At 43.8% G+C, this 9,850-nt stretch overlaps 1 long non-coding RNA gene across 1 annotated transcript in view; it reads right to left on the reverse strand.

Moving 5' to 3' along the window:
- Positions 1-5,205: 5,205 nt before the first annotated feature.
- The window catches only part of LOC133071930 (uncharacterized), an 18,689-nt gene continuing 14,044 nt past the window's right edge, over positions 5,206-9,850 (reverse strand). The window contains exons 2-4 of the long non-coding RNA XR_009696562.1: positions 5,696-5,807; positions 5,466-5,596; positions 5,206-5,365 (exon numbers count right to left, since the gene is read on the reverse strand). This is a non-coding gene — a long non-coding RNA (uncharacterized LOC133071930). The remainder of the gene's footprint in view (positions 5,366-5,465; positions 5,597-5,695; positions 5,808-9,850) is intronic.

Here is a 9,850-nt window from a genome sequence, read left to right on the forward strand (position 1 = left end):
ATTCCATCCAACACCCCTGTGTCTGGCCACTGTCTGGCCGTGGGTTTCTTCAGGAACCCAGCCTGCCCCCGCATTTCTAGCCATTTGCATCCTATGCCTGGTGGCTACCCAGAATGCAAATGAAGTTTGAAAGCAAAAGTTTATAGTATTTGCAAGTTCACAGCATAATTGAGCAGAAGGAACAGAGATATTCTATGTACGCCTGTCCCCACACGCGTGCAGGGCTTCCCAAGTGGCACTAGCGGTAAAGAACCCGCCTGCCAATGCAGGAGACCTAAGAGATTCGAGTTCAGTCCCTCGGCTGGGAAGATCCCCTGGAGAACCCACTCCAGTATCCTTGCCTGCAGAGTCCCATGGACAGAGGAGACTGGTGAGCTACAGTCCACAGGGTCGCCAAGAGTCAGACACAGCTGAAGAGACTTAGCACACATACACATGCACACACACACACGTGTAGCTTCCCCACTACCTGCTCTCTGAGCCACAGTGGTTGATTCTAAGTCAATGAACCTATCAAGTCAAGTCAAGTCAAAGTCACTCAGTCATGTCTGACTCTTTGAGACCCCATGGACTACACAGTCCATGGAATTCAACAGGCCAGAATACTGGAGTGGGTAGCCTTTCCCTTCTCCAGGGGATCTTCCCAACCCAAGGATCGAACCTAGGTCTCCCACATAGCAAGAGGATTGTTTACCAGCTGAGCCACAAGGAAAGCCCCAATGAACCTATACTGACATATAATTATCACTCAAAGTTCATAGTTTACATTAGGGTTCACTCTTGGTGGTGTTCATTCTATGGCTTTTGACAAATGTATAATGAAGGTATCCACCACTGTAGTAGCATATAGGATAGTTTCACTGCCCAGAAAATCCTCTGAGCTCTGCCTATTCATTTTCCCTCCTTCCCTTCAACCACTTGGCAACCACTAATCTTTTAGCTGTCTCCATAACTCAGCCTTTTCTGAAATGTTGTATAGTTGAAATCATAAAGTATGTATCTTTTTCAGATTTAACTTTTGCACTTAGTAATATGGATTTAAATTTCCTTCATGCCTTTTCATGGGACTTCTCTGGTGGCTTAGCAGTAAAGAATATGCCTGCCCATGTAGGAGATGCTGGTTCAATCTCTGGACTGGGAAGATCCCCTGGAGAAGGAAATAGCCCAACCCACTCCAGCATTCTCGCTTGGGAAATACCATGGACAGAGGGGCCTGGATACAGGGGCTACAGTCCATGGCGTCACAAAGAGTCAGACATGACTTTGCAACTAAACAATAACAACAACAACGCCTTTTCTGTGGCCTGGTAGCTCTTTTTTTTTTCTTTTTTTTTTTTTAGTATTGAATCATATTCTGTTCTTTGGATATACCACAATTTATCCATTCACCTATTGAAGGACATCATGGTTGCTCCCAAGCTTTGTCAAATGTGAATAAAGTTGTTATAAACATTTGCATTGAGTTTTTTGTGTCACCAAAAGTTTTCAGTTCATTTGGGTAAGTACCAAATAATGTGATTGCTGGAATGTATGGTAAGAATACGTTTAATGTTGTAAGAAAACCACCAAACTGTCTCCCAAACTGTATTGTTTTGTATTTTTTAAAACTTTTTTTTATTGGAGTATAGCCGATAAACAGCGTTATGATGGTTTCAAGGTACACAGCAGATCAACTCTGGTTGTATTGTTTTGTATTCCCACTGGCAATAAATGAGAGTTCCTGTTTCTCCTTATCCTCGCCAGCATTTGGTTTTGTCAGTATTTTGGATTTTGACCATTCTACTAGGTGTGTAGTGGTATCTTATTATTTTAATTTGCAATATGATGTGGCCTTATTGCTGTATGCCTGAAACTAGCACAACATTGTAAGTAAACTATAAGCGAATAAAAAAAATCTGAGGCAACTAGTTTATGCATAGGTGTTTGGAAACAATTGCTTGAAAAGGAAATTACAAACAACCTCTCAGCAAGTCACCTCCACCTCCGTTCCAATTTTGCATGGTCTCAATGCCTTGGTTAGAAACATCTTGAAGAACTCATCTTGAAGAACTCAGGTGCTCCAAAGACCTTCCCAAATTGCCCTGAGAGGGTGGCTTAGGGGCAATGGGACATGTGCCAAGACAGCAAAGAGCCCTGAGAAATTGAGCAGAGGGCTGCAGTATAGTCCGTGTAGAAGACCCACTACCTGGTCAGGGACAGACCAACTCCATCTCCTTCTTGCTCTCCAATCCTGTGCACTAACCTCCTGACAAATGTTTTTAGTGTGAATTCCACCGCCCTTTGCCAGGGAAGGCAAAGGGCAGCTGCCTACGGGTACAATTTACTCACTGCATGTGGCCGTAAAACTCAATGAATAAAACTTCAAAGGCCTTGGGCGGGTACTGCCCAGGGACCCACCTTTCTCCAGAACTTCTTAGCAGCCTGTGGAGTTCTCAGCATCTTCCCCATCCCACCCTCCATCAGGGCTCCCATTAGGAAAGCTGCTTTCATGACATCAGCGGTGATTAACTTGACCTAATTTCTCCTCGCCTGGCAGAGTCAAGAGCCCCTGTCCATACAGAAACCTATTCTGTGGGCCTCAGCTCAGACACCTAAGAAGAAAACAAAAACCTGTGATTTGTTCTGAGCAGGAGGGGAGGGTGGGGGGTGGGGTTGGGGAACGGTGTGCAACTGATAGCCTGGGGTGATACTGCTCAGACTCCCAAAGAGATGGAGCAGGAGAGACCCAGCCCTTCCCACAGCCAGCCTCTCTCTCATTTTTCCATTTATTTTTATTAGTTGGAGGCTAATTACTTTACAATATTGTAGTGGTTTTTGTCATACATTGACATGAATCAGCCGTGGATTTACATGTATTCCCCATCCCGATCCCCCCTCCCACCTCCCTCTCCACCCGATCCCTCTGGGTCTTCCCAGTGCACCAGGCCCGAGCACTTGTCTCATGCATCCAACCTGGGCTGGTGATCTGTTTCACCCTAGATAATATACATGTTTCGATGTTGTTCTCTTGAAATATCCCACCCTTGCCTTCTCCCACAGAGTCCAAAAGTCTGTTCTGTATATTTGTGTCTCTTTTTCTGTTTTGCATATAGGGTTATTGTTACCATCTTTCTAAATTCCATATATATGTGTTAGTATACTGTATTGGTTGTTATCTTTCTGGCTTACTTCACTCTGTATAATGGGCTCCAGTTTCATCCATCTCATTAGAACTGATTCAAATGAATTCTTTTTAACGGCTGAGTAATATTCCATGGTGTATATGTACCACAGCTTCCTTATCCATCCGTCTGCTGATGGGCATCTAGCTTGCTTCCATGTCCTGGCTATTATAAACAGTGCTGCGATGAACATTGGGGTGCACGTGTCTCTTTCAGATCTGGTTTCCTCGGTGTGTATGCCCAGCCTCTCTCTTGTGCTCGGGACTAGGGCTCCGGAAATGCCCTGCCCTCCCTGTGGATTTGCTCCGGTTCAGTAGAGTGGGTAGAGGCCATGATCTTTCCCTTGGAGATGGCAGCAGCTTCCTCCCTGTTACCCCGTTTGCTGCACTTTCTCTGTAATTTGCCAGCTGTTTCTTTCTCACGTGTGGTTTCTCACACCCCACCAAGCTCCTCCAGCCTCTTTGTTCATAGTTTTTCCCAGAGTAACCTTTCTTTTGCTTTGTCTGTCTCATGAACTCCTATCCATCCCTCAAGACTCCTTCCTCTCCGCCAGTCAGAATTAATTTCATGCATACAATTCATTCCAGGGCTTTCAAAGTGTGGTCCCCAGACTCCCCCTGCTTTTTTGTTGTTGCTGTTGTCCCCTGGCACAGAGCAAGTGCTTTCATTCCTGATTTTAATTTTCGTGATCTGATCAGAATGGGGAAATTCTTCATGAGAGTGCGCGGATTCATCCTGCAAAGCCTTGCTTGACAGCACCTCCTGTGTCCAGTTGTCTCCCAGATGCTGATCAGAGTGGACAGCAAGAAGGAGAAAACCCCAGCCTCATGCAGGCCACATCCCAATGAACGCCTTTGATTTGTGTTAACAGCAGAGTGATGTGTTCCCAGCAAGCAACACTTTGCCAGCTATGAGAAATTATGTTTTCTACAAAGGTGAGCTATGGGTGTAGGGTTGATTGGGAGGTGTCTCTGAGAGATGGTCTGAGTTGTCCCCGAGGGCTGGGAGTAGTCCATCCTAGTTCCTAGGGGTTGTAATACTCACCCCTAGGATTCACTGGATCTCTAGCATCTAGGGTGTGGTATTCACTGTTGGGCCAAACTTGACTGTAGGAGAATGTTCTACACCTGAGAAGTTCATCTAGGGGTGAGAGATGAAACCAAGAGCCAACTCCTTCATCCTCTAGCATAATCCACCTGTTACTTGCTCTTCTAGAAACCTGTGCTTTCTTTTCAAATAATTTCATTTTTACAGAATTATTAATTCAACCTCTCTCTGTCTTCCTCTCTCTCTTTCTCTCCCTCCCTGATCTGTGAACTCATCAGGGCAGGGCTTCCTTTGTCTTGCTCACTCCTTATCTCTCGAAGTTCATTTCGTGCCTGATACAGGGCGGCACTCCTGAAACTGGAGTCAGGAGTGAGGTGGGGGGATAAATCCTGAGATCTTTCTTAGACCTCCAAAGCGTATGCAATTGATAATTTTATTTTGGGGCAGATAAACTTTGTTTTTGAGATTTGCGGCCTAACGCAGCCCCTACCAATATTTTAAACACTATTATTTCAGGTTTTGGAGGAAATGTGTCTTATTATGAGGACTCACTGCCTTTTTCAGGAGTTTTCCTCAGAGCAGAACATTTTCATTCTGCCCCTGGCTCTGCCTCTAATTAACTAAGCAATCTTGAGTGAGTTCCCTTGCCTCACTGGCCTCTGACCTTCTTCTAGGAAGGAGCAGTTGATTGGTCTGTGTGATTCTGTAGGTCCCTGTAAACTCTAAAAGGCCAACCCTATTCAGTTAACCGGTCACTTCTGCAGGGTTTCTGCACGAGATGTTATGGGCAGTGAGAATTTGCAGGAGTTTCTTTTCTGGAGCTAAGGATGATAAGTAGCCATAAAGTGTCACCACGACCTACCTGAATTGCCTACCCTGCCCTCCACAATGATTTTAGGGCAAGTGTCACCAACGCAGTAGCTTTATGCTCTCCAGTTCTGCTGATGGGCAGGTTGTCAAGATAATCCTCCAGGCCTGCTGAGACGTTAGTCTTCCTCTCCTACAAGTTGGCCACTCAGATGTTTTCAGACTCATGACTGCTCTTTGAGGCTCTGCAAAGAGACTCCCTACAAGCGAAAACTTACTCTACAAGAGGACCTCCTCTTGCATGCTGTGTGTGTAGCTCTCCTCTAGACTTCGACTCTTCTGGACGTCTCCTGGAAGGGGTACAGTGATTCATGGACTATGCACACTGGCTGTCTACTTTTCAAGCTGGGCTCATGATGTCCCTCTCTTAGTCTCTGCCCCAGGACTCACCAGCTCCATGTAGACCTGTCAGCACATTGATGGTTAAGATTTTGTTCCTCCGGAATTGTGCTTCAACTCAGCTATTCATTTACTTTGAATAAGATGCTACATAAGCATTTTCCATGCCAGGGTTTTCTCACCTGAAAAATGAGTTAAAAACAAACCTTGGTTTAGGTATTTTATGAAATGGCACTTGCTGCAGAAGTGCTTGGTCATGAGGGGGAGAAGGGAGGACTCACACTGGAGAGAGTTTCTTTTTCTCTTTCTTCTTCTTCCTCCTTCTCTGCTTCCTCCACTCTTCTTCCTCTTTCTTCCTTTTCCTTCATCTACTTTGTTTTTTCTAATGGGACACTGGAAAACACACACACACACACACACACCCCGGCAGAGAAATGCTTAATCAATATTTATAAAGTGAATATTGTGTAATTACCACCCAGGTTGAGAAACAAAACGGCATCAGCTCTAGAAACTTCCCAAGTGCTCTTTGAGCAGTCAGTTCTTCCATCATCCTAGATGTAAATGTAACCCCCAATTTGATCACTTTTATTTGTTCAAAGGCCAGATGCAGATTTCTTTACTGATTCCATAGATGTCTTCATTCAACAACAGTAAAGTCACTCAGTCGTGTCCGACTCTTTGCGACGCCATAGACTGTAGCCTACAGGGCTCTTCAGTCCATGGAATTTTCCAGGCAAGAGTACTGGAGTGGGTTGCCATTTCATTCAACAATAATAATAGCTAAAACCTATGCAACGCTTCCAGTGCGCCAGGAGAGGTTTAGAGTACTGGACAAAAACCAATTCTTTTCATCCCTACAACAACCTTATCAGGTAGGTGTTATGGTTGCCACCTGGGTTGTATAGATGGGGAAACTGAGGCACTTACACAGCTAGTAAGGAGCCTAGACTTGAACCCAGATAGTCTGGCTCCCAAGATGGCATTCCTAGCAACTGTACTGCTTCTCATTAAAAGGGATTTGGAAGCTCTGTTGTAAAGTTCTTTCTGATACCTGTAAAGTCTCTTTCATAGATATATAAGACATTTGAATATTATAGGCTTAGGACAAAGGCAACCAACCCTGCTTCCATCTTTGTAGTGAAACTGATTTAGCTCTGTGTGTGTCTCCTTTCTGAATATTATACTCATCTCAAGATTCAGTTGACTACTAACACCTTTGGTGGTCTCTTCCAATATGGATGGAGCCAAATTTCCCAGTACCTGTGAAAGCTGGTTAGTTTTCTGTGACTGTGGTTTTCAGTCTTTCTGCCCTCTGATGAAGGATAAGAAGCTTATGGAAGTTTTCCGATGGGATAGACTGACCGAGGGGGAAACTGGGTCTTGTTCTGATGGGCGGGGCCATGCTCAGTAAATCTTTAATCCAACTTTCTGATGTGCAGGGCTGTGTTCCCTCCCTGTTATCTGAGAATGCTCAAACTAGCACAATTGCATTCATCTCACACACTAGAAAAGTAATGAACAAGACCCAGTTTCCCCCTCAGTCAGTCTCTCCCATCAGGAAGCTTCCATAAGCCTCTTATTCTTCTCCATCAGAGGGCAGATAGACTGAAAACCGTAATCACAGAAAACTAACCAATCTGATCACATGGACCACAGCCTTGTCTAACTCAAGGAAACTATGAGCCATGCCTTGTGGGGCCACCCAAGATAGATGGGTCATGGTGGAAAGTTCTGACAAAACGTGGTCCACTGGACAAGGAAATGGCAAACCACTTAAGTATTCTTGCCTTAAGAACCCCGAACAGTATGAAAAGGCAAAAAGATAGGACACTGAAAGATGAACTTCCCAGGTCGGTAGGTGCCAATATGCTACTGGAGATCAGTGGAGAAGTAACTCCAGAAAAAATGGAGAGACAGAGCCAAAGCAAAAAAAAATGCCCAGTTGTTGATGTGACTGGTGATGGAAGTAAAGTCCAATGCTCTAAAGAGCAATACTGCATAGGAACCTGGAATGTTAGGTCCATGAATCAAGGCAAACTGGAAGTGGTCAAACAAGTGATGGCAAGAGTGAACGTCGACATTTTAGGAATCAGCAAACAAAAATGGACTGGAATAGGTGAATTTAACTCAAATGACCATTATATCTACTACTGTGGGCAGGAATCCCTTAGAAGAAATAGAGTAGCCATCATGGTGATCCAAAGAGTCTGAAATGCAGTACTTGGATGCAATCTCAAAAACGACAGAATGATCTCTGTTCGTTTCCAAGGTAAACCATTCAATATCACAGTAATCCAAGTCTATGCCCTGACCAGTAATGCTGAAGAAGCTGAATTTGAATGGTTCTATGAAGACCTATAAGACCTTTTAGAACTAACACCCAAAAAAGATGTGCTTTTAATTATAGGGGACTGAAATGCAAAAAGAGGAAGTCAAGAAACACTTGGAGTAACAGGCAAATTTGGTCTTGGAGTACAGAATGAAGCAGGGCAAACACTAATAGAGTTTTCCCAAGCGAACGCACTGGTCATAGCAAACACCCTCTTCCAACAACACAAGAGAAGACTCTACACATGGACATTACCAGATGGTCAACACCAAAATCAGATTGATTATATTCTTCACAGCGAAAGTTCTATAGAAGGGAAGTTCTATACAGTCTGCAAAAACACGACTGGGAGCTGACTATGGCTCAGATCATGAACTCCTTATAGCCAAATTGAGACTTAAATTGAAGAAAGTAGGGAAAACCACTAGACCATTCAGGTATGGCCTAAACCAAATCCCTTACAGTGGAAGTGACAAATAGTTTCAAGGGATTAGATCTAAGAGACAGAGTGCCTGATGAACTGTGGATGGAGGTTCGTGACATTGTACAGGAGGCAGGGATCAAGACCATCCCCAAGAAAAAGAAATGCAAAATGGTTGTCTGACGAGGTCTTACAACTAGTTGTGAAAAGAAGGGAAGCGAAAAGCAAAGGAGAAAAGGAAAGATATACCAATTTGAATGAAGAGTTCCAAAGAATAGCAAGGAGAGATAAGAAAGCCTTCCTCAGTGATCAGTGCAAAGAAATAGAGGAAAACAACAGAATGGGAAAGACTAGAGATCTCTTCAAGAAAATTAGAGATACCAAGGGAACATTTCATGGAAAGATGGGCTCAGTAAAGGACAGAAATGGTATGGACCTAACAGAAGCAGAAGATATTAAGAAGAGGTGGCAAGAATACACAGAAGAACTACGCAAAAAAGATCTTCATGATCCAGATAATCATGATGGTATGATCACTCACCTAGAGCCAGACATCCTGGGATGCGAGGTCAAGTGGGCGTTACTTGACTTCACTAACAAACAAAGAATCACTATGAACAAAGCTAGTGGAGGTGATGGAATTCCTGTTGAGCTATTTCAAATCCTGAAAGTTGATGCTGCGAAAGTGCTGCACTCAATATGCCAGCAAATTTGGAAAACTCAGCAGTGGCCACAGCACTGGAAAAGGTCAGTTTTTTCATTCCAATCCCAAAGAAAGGCAATGCCAAAGAATGTTCAAACTACCACACAATTACACTCATCTCACATGCTAACAAAGCAATGCTCAAAATTCTCCAAGTCAGGCTTCAACGGTACATGAATCATGAACTTCTAGATGTTCAAGCTGGATTTAGAAAAGGCAGAGGAACCAGAGATCTAATTGCCAACATCTGCTGGATCATAGAAAAAGCAAGAGAGTTCCAGAAAAACATCTATTTCTGCTTTATTGACTATGCCAAAGCCTTTGACTGTGTGGATCACCACAAACTGTGAAATATTCTGGAAGAGCTGGGAATACCAGACCACCTGATGTGCCTCTTGACACATCTGTATGCAGGTCAGGAAGCAACAGTTAGAACTGGACATGGAACAACAGACTGGTTCCAAACAGGGAAAAGGGTATGTCAAGGCTGTATACAGTCACCCTGCTTATTTAACTTACATGCAGAGTACATCATGAGAAACGCTGGGCTGGAGGAAGCACAAGCTGGAACCAAGATTTCCAGGAGAAATATCAGTAACCTCAGATATGCAGATGATACCACCCTTATGGCAGAAAGTGAAGAACAACTAAAGAGCCTCTTGATGAAAGTGAAAGAGGAGAGTGAAAAAGTTGGCTTAAAGCTCAACATTCAGAAAACTAAGATCATAGCACCTGGTCCAATCACTTCATGGCAAATAGATGGGGAAACAGTGGAAAGAGTAGCTGACTTTATTTTTCTGGGCTCCAAAATCACTGCAGATGGTGATTGCAGCTATGAAATTAAAAGACACTTACTCCTTGGAAGGAAGGTGTGACCAAGCTAGACAGCATATTAAAAAGCAGAAACATTAGTTTGCCAACAAACTAATCTAGTCAAGGCTATGGTTTTTCCAGTGGTCACATATGGATGTGAGAGTTGG

The sequence above is a fragment of the Dama dama genome, chromosome 17 (assembly GCF_033118175.1).
Source record: "Dama dama isolate Ldn47 chromosome 17, ASM3311817v1, whole genome shotgun sequence".
NCBI lineage: Eukaryota > Metazoa > Chordata > Mammalia > Artiodactyla > Cervidae > Dama > Dama dama.